The sequence below is a fragment of the Micromys minutus genome (genome assembly GCF_963924665.1).
Source record: "Micromys minutus genome assembly, chromosome: X".
Taxonomy (NCBI): domain Eukaryota; kingdom Metazoa; phylum Chordata; class Mammalia; order Rodentia; family Muridae; genus Micromys; species Micromys minutus.
In genome coordinates, this window is record NC_137970.1 from 48994241 (window position 1) to 49008793 (window position 14553).

Here is a 14553-nt window from a genome sequence, read left to right on the forward strand (position 1 = left end):
AGTACCTAACTTTAAAAAAAAACAAAATCAGTTTAAAGGTTTGCTTTGTATCAACCTGAGTTTCTGTGGCAAGATCATGTCATTGGTGACTCTATATTATAAATTCTGAATCTTCTAGATTTCAGGTTTAATCACCTGTTCTCACTTTATTTACTGGGTAATGGACATGTTTTAAATAAATGACTAATCCTAATTGTGTTTCTGCTCTGGCCATCCTCTCTTTGTCTCTCTGTTCCTCACTCTTTCTGGTGTAGGAGTCATTTCAGTCTTTACTCCTGGTGCTGCCTGAGCTGCCACAGCTCACAGAAGAGGTGGCACTTGGTCTCACATTTGGCAGAAGATAAGGAGAACCCTGTCTGCCTGGTACCTCTCAAGCTCTCTGGGCCATCTGCTACCTCAGAGCACTTAGAAGATGCAACTTGGAACAAATTGGGCTTGCAGGCAGAATCTTAAAAGACTGAGATGGAACCATTTTATGCCTTAGTTCCTGCTGGGAGTTGGGATGTTTGAAATTCTCCTGAAGGGTCCTGGCCATTTCCCCTAGGATGCTTGCTTTGCACACTCCTTCTTTGAAAGCAAGTGCAGGGTGATCCCTATGAGAGGTTACAGCAGAGCTCCCTCATAATCCTTTTGTTCTTAGACAATTCACAGTCCATCACATCATTCAAGGTTTTCCTGCACTTGTGCATCACAATCGCATGGTGTTCTCAGAAGTGATCACATCACAGTGTCCCTAAGATGCAGCAAAGGCCACAGCTCAGGAGTGGTGCTTACCTTGGGCATGTCAGTGTATGTTCTTTGCTCTTCCTAACCTTTGGAGTCCTGAGCTGTACAAAGAGATATTCATGAACGTCGTAAGTGGTCAGGAATGGCCAAGGTTTTCCACCAGTGCCTGGCAAGCTGTCAACGCCTATACAATAGACTCCTTATTAACCTCATCTCCCTCTGTCTTGAGACTGCTCATTCTTCTGGTTTTGGAAGCCAGTGAGTTTTCTTTCTGGTACTTCAGGCTGCCTGGATGTTGCTGTCTGACTTAGGTCAAAGTGTCAGGACAGAGGGAGTCTGAACCCCAGGTTTCAGTCCTGGGTAAAGGCCACTTTTCACTCCAGGCCATTCCCTGATACTCTGGCCCTATCCCACTTAGCCTACTCCCTCTGTACACTTTTCTGGGGATTCATGGTTCTTGGAAACCAGGTTATGAAAACCTGGCACGGCTACCTTCTCAAGAGGTATGAAGCTACTTACTTGCACAAAATTGTGCAATAGTCAGGGGTTTTCTGACCCACTTTCAGAATCTTCCTGGGACACATCTGGACACACTTCACAAAAGGATTTTCTTTGCCCTGTGCAAACATAGTGGGTGACTTGTGATGTGGCCATGACGTCTCTGGGACAGTATTGCCAAAATTTAATGGTATGAAGAAACAGTTCCTGGCTCAGTTAAGTGTGCATTCAGGCCTAAAAGGCAGAACCTTTACTCTCCCCACAAAGTGGTAAGGTCTCATGAAGTCAAGATGAGGAATCTTTCCCTGCCCTATATACCAGGTTTTTCCAGAAGTCCTAAAGGAGATGAACTCTCTTATTCCTTTTCTTCTCCCTTGATCACCCGAATGTTTGATACCTTTGAGTTCACTTTGGAATCAATGTCTGAATCTTCACATACACTCCTAATGTCTGTCTACCACACATTCAAATCCTCAAAGGGGAGGCAGGAAAAGGATTGTTAAACTATCTTTGGTAATATTGGTAGCTTGATTACATTGTAATTGAACTACTGATCTGAGCGCACACTATGGCATATGATTTAAGACAAGGCAGTCTCATTCTACTCTTGGTCATGTTGGTCATGGACAACACCATGTCGTTCTTTTCTTTAATTTTGGGAAGGTGTTGTTGTTGTTTGTTTGTGATGACCAAGCACATAGTTTCTGCACAGGTGCCACAGCTTCAAAGCTAGCTAATGATTGGCAGTCTTCACAGATACTCTTGGTTACAGAGAACAAGGGATTCTGTCGTTTTGTAGGATGTTCAAGCCCAGGCAAGTTTCGGGATGGCTCTGTCTACCCCTTTAGCCTTGGGATCAAGATCTAGGGTCTCAGCTGTTGCTCTAGGCCCATGACTGCCTGAACCCTGCTGCCATGCTCCCCACCAAGATGGTATTGCACTAATCCTCTGGAACTGCAAGCAAGCTCTAGGAAGCCCTTCCCTAATTTTCCTTGGCCATCGTGCTTTAACACAGCAAGAGAATATTAGTTGGGAGGTCTCCCTTGAGACCTGTGACCGCACTCGAGGTGAGATGTATGGACAAGACTCCTCATACGTGAGTGAATTTCAGTCTGTGTGGGGCAGGCTGGTGTCCAGATGGGCAGTGCCTGCTGGGAGCTTTCTTTTCTCATCATGGGGTTCAGCCTCATGGGCAGATGCACAGTGATGATGGAGCAGATGACTCCTTCACCACCTTCTTCTGTGAAACTGCAGCTGAAAACCTGTGCTCCTGGAAGTTATTGTTGATCTGGATCCTGTTGTAGTTAATGAGATCTGAACTCACCCCAAATCTGCCTCTTCCACCTACAGCAGCCTATCACTTGGAAAGAAGATGCTGCCCTCAACCATGCCCTTGTCACTCCATCATTAGACTTCAGGGCTTTCTAGTATCTCGCAGCTTTGGACAGGCACCGGCTCCCATTTCACCTCTCAGTTGAAGCAGGTGTCTTTCTGTTGACTTTCGCATGAGTCCAAGCGAGGGATCTCCATCCACCCAGCACTACAAGTGTCTAAGACTGTCAGAGAGCCATACAATTCCATCCTGACCACACATATTACCCAGGAATGCTCAGACTGTGGCTTCACAGTGGGCAATGTTGCCAACTATGACATCTGCCACCTCAACCGAGATGTAGCGTGCCTAACCTATACAAATCTCTACTACCTTCTCATCCTAATCAAGTCCTGCACCACAGCTTCCCTGTGCTCTTATGGGGCCCTCCACGTGAACTCGGCAGACTTCCAGAGCAACTTGGTGCCCCACCCTCAAATCCACTTCCTCTTGGCCACCTGCTCCATCATCTCTGCAGAGAAGGCCTACCATGAGCAGCTGTCAGTGGCAGAGTTTATCAATGCCTGCTTTGAGCCTGGCAACCCGAAGGTAGCAGGGACACAGCCTGCTCCTTGGTGTTTCAGTGAGTGTGGTTCCCAAGGATGTCAATGCTGCTATCGCTGCCATCAAGACGAAGCACAGCATGCAGTTTCCCACAGCCTTCAAGGTTGATGTCAAGGACCAGGCACCCAGTGCGGTGTCTGTAGGTGACCTGGACAAGATGCCACATTCATCGAGCAGGCTGAACTACACAACCCTATTGCGGAAGCCTGGGCCTTTCTGCACCACAAGCTTGAGTGAATGTATGCCATGAGGGCTTTTGCACACTGGTATGTGGGTGAAAGCATTTAAGAGGGGGAGTTCTCTGAGGCTGGAGAGGATGTGGCTCTCCTGGAGTAGGTTCATGATGAAGTGGGCATGGACTCCTATAAGGATGGGCATGAGGGAAAAGAATAGTTAGCTACTTGGAGCCTGTCCACTGGGTTTATTCCAGAATCCTTTAAAAATGCTCTCTTTGACAAATAAAAATGAAGAGGAAGAAAGATAAGTAGAAGACGATGAGAAAAATTAGTAGTAGTAGTAATAATTGTTATAGAAGAAGAAGAAGAAAGAGGAAGAAAGAAAGAAAGAATATTAAGAAGAAAAAGGTATTTCAAAAAGACAATAAAAGTCATGGAGACCCCTGCTCTTTGTAGTCCCTCTGTATTTCTCATTGGCAAGCCATGCTCTTCTTCTGAGCCTTTCCTATAGGTTCGCTTGGAGTTCATTTACTTCCCAGAGGTGTGCTTTTCTCATTTTGCCTCCTCGTATTTGGGGCCTTTCTAACATTGTTTCTTCTGATCGTGTTGCAGCCCTTCACTCCCTCTCTCTTTTTATTCAGAGTCCAGGATGGCAAACAAATCTGGTGACTTCCCGTTTCCCCATAGTGTAACGAGTTTCTTCATGGATTTTCTTATCTCGATCTTTGGAGGCTGCATTAAGATCTTTCTGACCCATAGCAAATTGCTTATATTTTGCGTATGCAATCGACAGATTCAACACACGACACACTGCACCACAGTTGAAAACATGTTCTGCAGTCCTTAGCAACGCTCCCCTCTCCCTGTCGCCCTGACACTCTCCTCTCTGTCTCTAGGCAAACACAGATATGCTTTCTGGAAATGAGGGCTTCTTTGTATTTCCTGGAATTGAGCACAAATGGAGATTGTCAAACACACACACACACACACACACACACACACACACACACACACACACTACATTATGGAGTGTTTTAAGGCTCTGGCTTCTTTCAATTCTAATAGCAATTATTTTGAGATTCTCTTTTGTTTTTTTCCTCCATCCAGGTTCTATCTGCACTTATCACAGGCCCGTGTTTTTCTGCATCGTTACACAGCAGCTTGTTTATGTGCTTAGCCTGTGATGGGTATATGAATGTGTCTAAGTTGTGTTCATTGTAATTCTCGAATTGATGGACATTGCACATCTATCTACATATGAGGTTTCTAGATGTGTATTCCCACATAGGTTTGGAATATAATCATGCATGTAATCATTGAGTTGTGTTGGTTATGTATTCAAGCCTCTAATAAAATGACAAGCTGTTTTCTTAGAAGGTTGGCAAAGTGCCCATTGATAAATGATCTACCTAATCTTTATTTGGCTTCACTTGATCCTGGTCAGCCACATTAATCAGGTGAATATATTTGGGTTTTTTTTTTTCTTCTATAGTTTTGATGATTTGCAGAGTTCAGAACACCTATTTCTTTAGCCCTATGGGTCTCAACCTTTGCGGTTGAAAGACCCTTTCACATTGGGTTTCCTGAGAGCATTGGAAAACACAGATGTCTGCATTATGATTCATAACAGTAACAATAATTGCCATTATGAAGTGGCAATGAAAATAGTTTTATGGATGGGGTTTAGTACACCCTGAGAAACTGTATTAAAATGTTGTAGCATTAGGATGTGTGAGAACCACTGCTTTGGCTTATTATTTTTGTAAGATGACACAACTAGTCAGCTCCAAGAATAAACCCAGGAAGTCATGATTTTTGTTCTTGAGTTCTTGCTCAACTCAAAAACATCAAGTGCTCAGGAGTTCATGTTATTTTTCTAAAAATCCCTTACTTGTCTGTGATGGATGGTTCATGTTGTAAACTCTCCCAAATCAGCCTAAATGGCTCAATGAACATGGCTGCTTTCTTCAAGCAGAGCTAGATCATACTATCGATGCCTTTCCTTTCTCACCACCTTGCATCTGAACCAATTTGTCTCTGTCATGCACTGCATGTCTGGTGGAGTGTGTGGTTCTAAATTGGAGAGCCAGCCAGGAATCTAAAGCTTCCTGGGGTTAGTTACCCAAAATTGGCCATTTTAGTAACCATCTTTTTAGTAATCCCTTAGCATCGCCCAAGGCTAATTGCCAAAGATAGCTATAATGGGAGACATATAAAAAGAGGTAACAGAAGGGCGTGCTGAAGAGGTGAAGGAATTAGGGCCAATGTGGAATACCATTAGTATATAACCTCACATTTTAATTTTTGGCAATAAAATTTCTGATCGTGGGCTTATCTTTTCCAATCCAGGCACATAACAGCAGGTTCTGATTCAGTTTACAAATCTACAGTGGTTGCACTGGATATGAATATTGAAGTGAATTTCATTCATTTCATAGGAAGATAAATACCAAAAACAGAAGAGGAGAGCACTGGAGCCTTCTGTATTAATTATGAAGCTATGTTCTGTTAACTTTATAGTCAGCTAATGATCATTTACATTGTATCGTGTGTGGGATATTTGAACCCAGGGCCTCATATACGCTAGATGAGTAATTTCCTTAGTTACTATTAATTGCTGTGATGAGATAGTATGTCCAAGTTACTTATTAAATAAAGCATTTAATTAGGACCTTCCTTACAGTTTCAGAGGGTGAGTCCATGACTATTATGGCAGACAGTATGGCATGAGGCAGACAAGCATGGTAATAGAGCAGTAGCTAAGAGCTTTTGAATGATCCACAAGTACACGGAAGGGAGAAGACTAGAACTGCAAGTGGCCTTTGAAACTTAACTAGTAACACACCTTCACCAACACAGACTTACATCCTAATCCTTCTGTATTAGAAGCTGTGTGTGTGTGTGTGTGTGTGTGTGTGTGTGTGTGTGTGTGTGTGTGGAGACAGGGGGTAGGAGAGAGAGGGGGGAGAGAGAGGGAGGGAGGGATAGTGAGAGAAATTATTAGAAAGTTAAATGGTACTGGTGAATGGGAGACCTAGGCTGCAGGGGAGCAGAGAGATCTCTGTGGAGTGCACACGGAAAGTGCACCCCCTGCCTTGCCCTGCCCTGCCTTGCCCGATCCAGCAACTGGGAACAGAAAATTAGAACTCCTGTTTCCACCCGGAGGTGACTTCAGGACACAGAGCGGAGCCTGGCCCATCTGCCACCCAGAACGGCGGCTCGTAGAGGCTGAGCAACTGGTGGGTGGGAGACCTGGGCTGCCGGGAAGCAGAGAGATCTCTGCGGAGTGCACACGGAAAGTGCACCCCCTGCCTTGCCCTGCCCTGCCGTGCCTGATCCAGCGACCAGAAATAGAACATTGGAACTTCTGTTCACACCCGACGACTCTGAGGCATAGAACAGGGCTCAGCCCATCTGACACCTGGACCAGTGGAGAACCAGGAAAACAGACCAGATACAAGGGAAAGGCAAGAGCATATCACTGACAACAAAATGGCAAGAGGAAAGAGAAAGAGTATATCCCAAGGAAACCAAGACAATCTAGCAACACCAGAACCCAGCTCTCCCATAACAGCAAACATCGGAATTCCAAACACTCCAGAAAAAGAAGACACAGACCTGAAATCATACCTCAAGATGCTGATAGAGATACTTAAACAAGAAAGGGATGAAAAGCAAAAAGATTCAGAAGCTTTTAAAGAAGAAACAAGAAAAACACTCAAAGAACTCAAAGAACTAGAGGAAAACAGAACCAAAGAAATAAAAAAATGAAGAGGGAAATTAAAACAGAAATTGACACAATAAAGAAAACTCTAAAAGAGATAACCCTAGAGTCAGAACACCAAAAAAAGAAATCAGGAGTCACAGAAACAAGCATTTCCAATAGATTACAAGAGATGGAAGAGAGAATCTCGGGAGCAGAAAACAACATTGCAAACATAGACAAAACAGCCAGAGAAGATGCAAAAAGCAAAAAGCTCCTAACCCAAAATGTCCAGGAAATCCAAGACACAATGAGAAGACTGAACCTAAGGATAATAGGAATAGAAGAGGGAGAAGAGTATCAACTAAGAGGCACAGTAAATATCTTCAACAAAATCATAGAAGAAAACTTCCCTACCCTCAAGAATGAGATGACCATGAGCATAAAAGAAGCCTTCAGAACTCCAAATAGGTTGGACCAGAAAAGAAATACCTCCCGACACATAATAGTAAAAACATCAAGTGCCCAAAGCAAAGAAAGAATACTAAAAGCAGTAAGGGAAAAAGGTCAGGTAACATATAAAGGCAGACCAATCAGACTCACACCCGATTTCTCAACAGAGACTATGAAAGCTAGAAGAGCCTGGACAGACATCATTCACTCCTTAAGAGAGCACAAGTGCCAGCCCAAGCTGCTATACCCAGCAAAACTATCAATCACCATAGATGCAGAGATGAAGATATTTCAAGACAAATCAAAATTCACACAATATCTGACCACAAACCCAGCACTACAACGAATTATAGGTGGTAAACCCAATACAATGAGGAAAAATACAGCCTAGTAAAAACAAGAAAACTCCTAAATAAGAAAACTAAAAGAAGAAAAAAACACAGACACAACTCAACCCAAAAAAGCAATAATGGCAGGAAACAGAAACAACTATTCCTTGATATCTATTAACATAAATGGTCTCAACTCCCCAATAAAGAGACATAGACTATCAGACTGGATACATAAACAAAATCTAACCTTTTGCTGCATACAGGAAACTAATCTCAGAGACAGAGACAGAACCTATCTCAGAGTAAAAGGGTGGGAAAAAAACTTCCAAGAAAACAGCTCCAAGAAGAAAGCTGGAGTGGCTATTCTAATATCGAATAAAGTAAATTTCCAACCAAAAGTTATCAAAAAAGATAAGGAAGGACACTTTTTACTCATTACCGCAGAAATCTGTCAGGAGAAACTAACTCTCAATCCTTAACATATATGCTCCAAATAAAAAATCACCCACATTCATAAAAGAAACTCTACTAAAGCTCAAAAAATACATTTCACCCCACACAATAATAGTGGGAGCCTTTAATACCCCACTCTCACCAATGGACAGATCAGGGAAACAGAAACTGAACAAGGACACTGCAAAGCTAGCAGAGTCTTTGAGCCAACTAGAATTAATAGATATATACAGAACATATCATCCTGAAGTAAAAGACTACACCTTCTTCTCATCACCCCATGGCACCTTCTCGAAAACTGACCACATAGTTGGACACAGAACAAGCCTCAATTGATATAAGAAGATTGAAATACTCCCATGCATCCTCTCAGATCACCATGGTCTACAGCTGGTCTTTAACAACAACAAAGACAACAAAAAGCCCACATACACATGGAAACTAAACAACGCTCTGTTAAAGGATAGCAGGGTCAAAGAAGAAATAAAGAAAGAAATTAAGGATTTTATAGAATTCAACGAAAACGAAAACACAACAAACCCAAACCTATGGGATGCAATGAAAGCAGTACTGAGAGGAAAACTCATAGCCCTAAGTGCTTCCAAAAAGAAACTGGAGAGAGCTTACATCAGCAACCTGACAGCACAGCTAAAAGCCCTAGAACAAAAGGAAGCAGATATACCCAAGAAGAGTAGACGGCAAGAAATAATCAAAATTAGGGCAGAAATAGACCAAATAGAAACAAAAAGAACCATTGAAAAAATCAACAAAACAAAGAGTTGGTTCTTTGAGAAAATCAACAAGATTGATAAACCCCTAGCCAGACTAACTGGAGGGCAAAGAGAGAGTATGCAAATTAACAGAATCAGAAAGGAAAGTGGAGACATAACAAGTGACACTGAGGAAATTCAAGAAATCATCAGATCCTACTACAAAAACTTATACTCCACAAAATTGAAAAATCTGGAGGAAAGGGGCGAATTCCTAGACAGACACAAGATCCCAAAGTTAAACAAGGACCAAGTAAACCATCTAAATAACCCTATAACACCTAAAGAAATAGAATAAGTCATCAAAAGCCTCCCAACCAAACAAAGCCCAGGTCCAGATGGGTTCAGTGCAGAATTTTATCAGACATTTATTGGGGATATAACACCAATACTCTCCAAACTATTCCAAAAGATAGAATCAGATGGAATATTACCCAACTCATTTTGTGAGGCTACAATAACTCTCGTACCTAAACAACACAAAGACCCTACAAGAAAAGAGAAGTTCAGACCAATCTCACTTATGAACATTGATGCAAAAATACTCAACAAAATCCTTGCAAACCGAATCCAAGAACACATCAAAACGATCATTCATCATGACCAAGTAGGCTTCATCCCTGGGATGCAGGGATGGTTTAACATAAGGAAATCCATCAACATAATCCACCATATAAACAAATTCAAAGATCAAAATCACATGGTCATCTCACTAGACGCTGAGAAAGCATTAGACAAAATCCAACACCCCTGTATGTTAAAAGTCCTGGAAAGAACAGGAATCCAAGGTCCATACTTAAACATAATAAAAGCAATATACAGCAAACCAACAGCCAACATCAAACTTAATGGCGAGAAACTTGAAGCAATCCCACTAAAATCAGGGACTCGACAAGGCTGCCCACTCTCCCCCTACCTATTCAACATATTACTGGAAGTCCTGGCTGGAGCAATTAGACAGCAAAAGGAGATCAAGGGAATACAAATCGGAAAGGAAGAGATAAAAACATCACTCTTTGCCAATGACATGATAGTGTACTTGAGTGACCCCAAAAATTCCACCAGAGAACTCCTACAGCTGATAAACAAGTTCAGCAAAGTGGCTGGATACAAAATTAACTCAAACAAATCAGTAGCCTTCCTATACTCAAAGGACAAGCATGTGGAGAAAGAAATTAGGGAAAAGGTACCCTTCACAATCGTCACAAAAAATATGAAATACCTTGGTGTGACTCTAAGTAAGCAAGTGAAGGACCTGTATGACAAGAACTTCAAACCTCTAAAGAAAGAAATTGAGGAGTATCTCAGAAAATTTAAAGATCTCCCATGCTCATGGATTGGAAAAATCAACATCTTAAAAATGGCCATCCTACCTAAATCAATCTACAGATTCAATGCAATCCCCATCAAAATTCCAACCCAGTTCTTCATGGAATTGGAAAGATCAATGTGCAATTTCATATGGAATAACAAAAGACCTAGAATAGCGAAATCCATCCTCAACAACAAAAAAACATCTGCGGGAATCACTATCCCTGACCTCAAGCTATATTACAAGGCAATTGTGCTGAAAACTGCATGGTACTGGTACAGAAATAGGCATGTGGATCAATGGAATAGAATAGAAGATCCAGAAATGAGCCCTCATGTATATGGTCACCTGATTTTTGACAAAGGAGCAGTAAACATTCAATGGAAAAAGGACAGCCTATTCAACAAATGGTGCTGGTCCAACTGGCACTCAGCATGCAAAAGAATGAAAATAGACCCTTTCTTATCTCCTTGTACAAAGCTCAGGTGCAAGTGGATCATAGATCTCCACATTAAACCAGATACACTGAAACTATTAGATGAGAAAGTAGGGAAAACCTTAGAACACATAGGCACAGGAGAAAATTTCCTGAACAAAACACCAATGGCTCAAGCTCTAAGGTCAAAGATTAACAAATGGGACTTAATGAGATTGCAAAGTTTCTGTAAGGCTAAGGACATTGTCAAGAAAACAAAATGGCAACCAACAGAATGGGAAAAGATCTTTACCAACACCACATCAGATAGAGGCCTAATATCCAAGGTGTACAAGGAACTCATAAAGCTAGACACCAGAGAATCAAATAACCCTATTAAAAAATGGGGTACAGAGCTAAACAAAACGTTTTCAGTTGAGGAACACCGAATGGCCGAGAAACATCTGAGGAAGTGCTCGACATCCTTAGCCATCAGGGAAATGCAAATCAAAACAACCCTAAGATTCCACCTCACACCAGTCAGATTGGCCAAGATCCAAAACTCAGATGACAGCAGATGCTGGCGAGGCTGCGGAGAAAGAGGAACACTTCTCCACTGTTGGTGGGGTTGCAAGCTAATACAACCACTCTGGAAATCTGTCTGGCGATACCTCAGAAAATTGGATATAGTACTACCTGAAGACCCAGCTATTCCACTTCTGGGCATATACCCCAGAGACACTTTAATACACAACAAAGATATATGCACCACAATGTTCATAGCGGCTCTATTTATGATAGCCAGAAGCTGGAAGGAACCCAGATGTCCTTCAGAAGATGAATGGATACAAAAATTGTGGTACATATACACAATGGAATACTACTCAGCCACCAGAAACAATGACTTAACCAAATTCTTAAGAAAATGGCTGCATCTAGAGAATATCATCCTGAGTGAGATAACCCAGTCACAAAAGAACAAACATAATATGCAGTCACTGATAGTGGGATGCTAACCCCAGAGGCTTGCACTCCCCCAGAAACAACTCACAGACTGTATGAAGTCCAAGAAATAAAGAAAACAAAACAAAACAAAAAAAATATTTACAAAACAAGAAAACTTTAACTATTTCCATGTTACATTTTGTTTTACAGGTACTTTAGCTCATTGTAACTATTAAGTTTCCAAGGCATACTATCAAACCTTAAAAAAAATCAACTACTGACTAAAAATTATATTCATATAGTTTTATGTAAAAATTATGTTAAAATCTGAAAAAAGTACTGACAAAAATGTATAATTTTAAGCAAAAAAATGTTTAAAATCTATACATTTATCTTTGTTTTGTAAAATAAAGTTGTTTAAAAAAAATGAAAGAAAGTTAAATGGTTTACAGGCTGTGCTCCAGCTAGTCCAACTAACCAAGGTTTACTAACCGAGGGGCCATGAATCCAGGAGTTGCTTGGTCCACAAGGATTAATGCTTTAGTTGGTTTTCAGAACTGTTATCTTTGTACCTCAAGATCAGGTGTTAGTGGCACCCAAAAAAGTAACCTATTTGTCCATTCCAACTGTATACTTGGTCATGGCAACTCTTCCAAAAGTGGTTGTGCCTTGTGTTGGTTAGTTTTTTGTCAACTTGAAGTAAGCTAGAGTCACCTGGGAAAGAACTACAGTTGAAGATTAACCTCCATCAGACAGGTGTATAGCAATGTCTGTAGAGTATTTTCTTCATAAGTTATTGATACAGGAAAGCCCAGAATACTGTGAGTCATGTAATGCCTGCAAAGGTGGGCCTGGGCATTATAAGAAATCAAGCAGGAAAGATCAGGGAAGCAAACCAGTAAAAGAGATTTTTTTTCCCCAGCTTTAATTCCATTCCAGTCACCTGATACCTGTCTTGGCTTCCCTTGATGATGAATCGTAACCTGTAAACTCAATAAATGTTTTCTTTCCCAAGGGTTTGTTGTTACTTGTTTGTTTGGTTGGTTGGTTGGTTGTGGTATTTATCACAGCAACAGAAAGTACACAAGAACAGAAACTGGTACCAGGAGAAATGGAGTTTTTTCTGTGATGGACCTAACCATGTGACTTTTATGCCCTAGGCTCTTGTAGAAGGAAAGTGGAGAGCTTGAAGCTTTGCTCTGAAAAACCCATTGAGTGTTCAGCTTAATTGGTTTCTCTATGGAAGCTTGGAAGATAATTTGAAAGAAATGAGACAAAGAAAGCTTAGCTTATGAAATGTCAGATGGAAGTTTGGTAGTCCCTCAAAGACTCTATTTATGGACCATTCATGTGATATATTTGAATTAACTTGTGGTTTCTTGTTGTCAGATGTACCTAAGGAATCAACTGTGATTAACGAGAGTAGAGTCTTTGCTTTACTATGACACTTGATACTTGTTAGGTGGGACTGAAATACCTGTTATGATTAATAAGAGACCAGCATCACAGGGGTACAGTCTTCTGAGTAGTTTCCCCAGGGTCAGCGCACAGAACTGTGGTCCAGAGGGGGCCAAAGTTCCAACCCAAACTAGAAGTCAAGCCTGCAAATGTGTAAGAGTATCCCATATGGTACTGATTTTGAAGAAACTAAAGGGTCATGATGAACAAAAACTAAGATTTGGCATTGTAAAGGGCCAGTGGTGAAAGTTTAGCTTCAGTTGTAGTGAATACCCTGGGATATTGGAGATTCCAGGACCATAGGAAAACCACCAAAAAGTCATAGGTATAAATGTAGGTGGCATGAGCCTACCAGATGAGCTTTCTCTACAGATGGTAGAGCTAGAAAAGTAGGACTACCCAAATCCTAATTTTAGAGTCCAGAAGATCATGACTTAGTTCCAGGTGTCAGACAGGATTACTAGAATTTGTAGCTATACTGCTGGACTTGATTTCACTTATGTGTGATTACACTTAGTACCCGGTTCTTCCTTTCTGAGGTAGGAAATAGATAATTTAGTTTTTGTTTTACAAAAAATCACAGTTAAAAGACTTCAGATTTTTAAAAGAGAACTTGTACTTTTACAGTGTTTGAGTTTTAAAAGACTGTGGAACTTTAAAATGATATTGTATTTTATATTTATATTATGATATTAACATGAGAGTTGTAGAATAAACAAGAAATGAGATATTATGATTTAATAGTGATATATTTGTGTGTCAAGTTGACAAAACGTCAAGTGTGCTAATCAGTTTTTGTAAATTTGACAGAAATTAGAGTCACCTTGGAAGGGGAAACTTCATTTAAGAAATTGCCTTCACCATTTCTTTGAGCCATTTTCTTTATTGCTGATTGATGTGGGAGGGTTCAACCCACTTTGGGTGGTGCCAGAATTGAGTAAGTAGTCCTGAGTTAAGGAAGAAAGGAAGCTGAGCAAGCTGGGGATGCAAACCCATTCACAAAAATTCTTCTGTGGTTTTCTGCTTCAGTACTTGCCTCCTGGTTTCTGTCTTCAGTTCTTGCCTTGGCTTCTCTTGATAATGGACTATAATCTGGAAACCAAATAAAACCCCTCCTCACATGTTGCTTTTGGTCGTGGTGTTTATCACAGCAACAGAAAGAAAACTAGAATACAACTGATTGAGTCCATTCTTCAGCTACTCCTAGTGGCCTTTCATATGTGCTTTGCCTATATACCAATCAGCAATGCCATTGGAGTGACACCTTTGTTGCTCTCCTAAAAGGACCACTAGTATGTGCCCATTGTGAGTACCGGAATCCATTACTACCCTTGCCAGAAAGCTCTGCAGTAGCCCTGGCCACCCTAACCCCAATG